This window comes from Fukomys damarensis, unplaced genomic scaffold (genome assembly GCF_012274545.1).
Source record: "Fukomys damarensis isolate Sample0158 unplaced genomic scaffold, DMR_v1.0_HiC HiC_scaffold_6, whole genome shotgun sequence".
NCBI classification, from domain to species: domain Eukaryota; kingdom Metazoa; phylum Chordata; class Mammalia; order Rodentia; family Bathyergidae; genus Fukomys; species Fukomys damarensis.
The window spans coordinates 8,404,092-8,406,309 of NW_022900918.1; positions in this window are offsets into that span (position 1 = coordinate 8,404,092).

Consider the following 2,218-nt stretch of genomic DNA (forward strand, 5'->3'; position numbering starts at 1 on the left):
TATAAAAGAAAGATGTCACATTATCACTTTTTGTGAATGGCATGATTCTTTACATAGAAAATTCAAAAAAATTGCAACAAAAGACACTTAGAATTAATAGCCAAGTTTAATATTGTAGCAGGATATAATTTCAATATAAAAATCAGTAGCATTCAAGAATTTAGCTCAATGGCCCCATGCCTGCCTTGCAAGGGCAAGGTCCTGAATTTGATCCCCAGTACCAAAAAAAAAAAAAAAAAGAATAGCATTGTTGTACACCGATAATGACCCACTGAGAGAAAAATTAGGAAACAACACCATTCACATGTAGCACCAAGAAAAATTAAATACTTAAGAATTAATCTAAGTATGAAAGTGAAAGACTTCTAAGAAAAGTATAGCAGTCTTAAAAAGGAAATAGTAGAGGACATCAGAAAATGGAAAGATATCCCCTGTGAAAGATATCCCCTGTTCTTGGATAGGCAGAACTAATAATCAAAACAACCATATTTCTAAAATCAATATACTGATTTAATACAATCCCAAGCTGTCATGAGCAACTCTACATAATTTGAGGACAAAACATTTGAGTAGGCCTGATTCTCCTGCCTAGAGCCCAGCGGTGGCATTTTGAGACATAACTCCATTTTGACCTACAGTCACAGCTAAAACCTCAATGGTCCAGTGATGTTGTTTTGCTCCAGGACAAGAGTACACCAGCTGAAGACACCCTGGGAGGAACAAAATCTTCATTTGCTTAGTTCTTCATTGTTCTAAGGTTTCCCACTGCTCCCAAGTCATCTGTTCCATTTGTTCTCCCAATGTACTGAAATTTCTTTCCCGAGTCATTTTTTACATTTGTTTCTCCAATGTTCTGAATACGGATATGGCAAGCTTGGGGCTTCTGTCTTTGATGCCAAGAGCAGCCTAAAGTTCACCTTCTCCTCTAAGTCTCATTTTATCTATGCTTTTTGTCTAATAAACTAATTCAACTTGTGCTGCCATGGCTTGCAGTAGACTAGGACTTACTGCAGAGGTTCTAGTTACATCCCATTTCCCTGTTCCCTAAACCAAACCAAAATACCCACAGCATTCTTTACAGAACTAGGTAAAACAACCCTAAAATTTATATGAAACCAGAAAAACCTAGAAAACAGAGAATCAATCCTCATGAAAAAGCAAAGCATCAAATTACCAATCTTGAAGTTATATTACAAAGATACAGTAATAAAAACAGATTACTCTGTTATAAAAATAAACATGAGTATCAGTGAAATAGAATAAAATACACAGAAACAACCAAAATCACATTCAACTATTTAAAATTGGACAAAGGTCCCCAAAATTCTGCAGGTAAGGCTATCTCTTTAACAAATAACTGGAAAACTGGTCACCCACATGCAGATCTAGACCCATACCTCTTATCATATATTAAACTAAAATCAAAATGGATCAAAAATTAAATGTTAAATCAAAAACAAAACCCACTGCAAGATAAAAAAGGTAAAATTCTTGACATTCTAGCCATAGGAAAGGATTTTCTGTAGAAAATCCCACTTATACAAGAAATAGTGATGAGAAATAACAAATGAACATATTTAAATCTTCTGTAAAGAAAAAAGCCAATAAAGTGAAAAGACACTCTACAGAATGGGAATGATGCTATAGAAAACATGTCATAATACAAAAAAAGAAAGAAAGAAAGAAAGAAAACCATCATATATACACACAAGAAAAGGGCATGGACCTGTGCAATTGACCATATAAATACTTTACAGTCTTTTATACATTGTTGGGACAAATTATCGGTAATATGTCTTTTAATAGTATCAAATAGTGTTAGGAAAACTGCCAAAATGTTGGTGTATAGAAATTTGCTTATTTGTTTTATGTGTTTTGGCATACCTGTGAACAACACTAAACAATCATGAAGAGAAATGTGTTGAATATGTAAAATATATAACTATGCAGTGTAAACATGGAGAGAGCAACTGTTTTCTGTCCCCAAAATTGATCATATTTTATTGAAAATAAATATGATAGAATTATAAATTTAGTATTTGAAAACATGGAGTATAATACTAAAGGAATAAGTGGAAATGTTCAAAGGCATTTACTCAGAATTAGACATGGGGAGGCCTATGGTGTTAGATTGCTGTTTTTGTTGCATGCTTCTCAGTTTATTTGATATATAGATATATATATATATAAAATATACACACATATATATATATATATA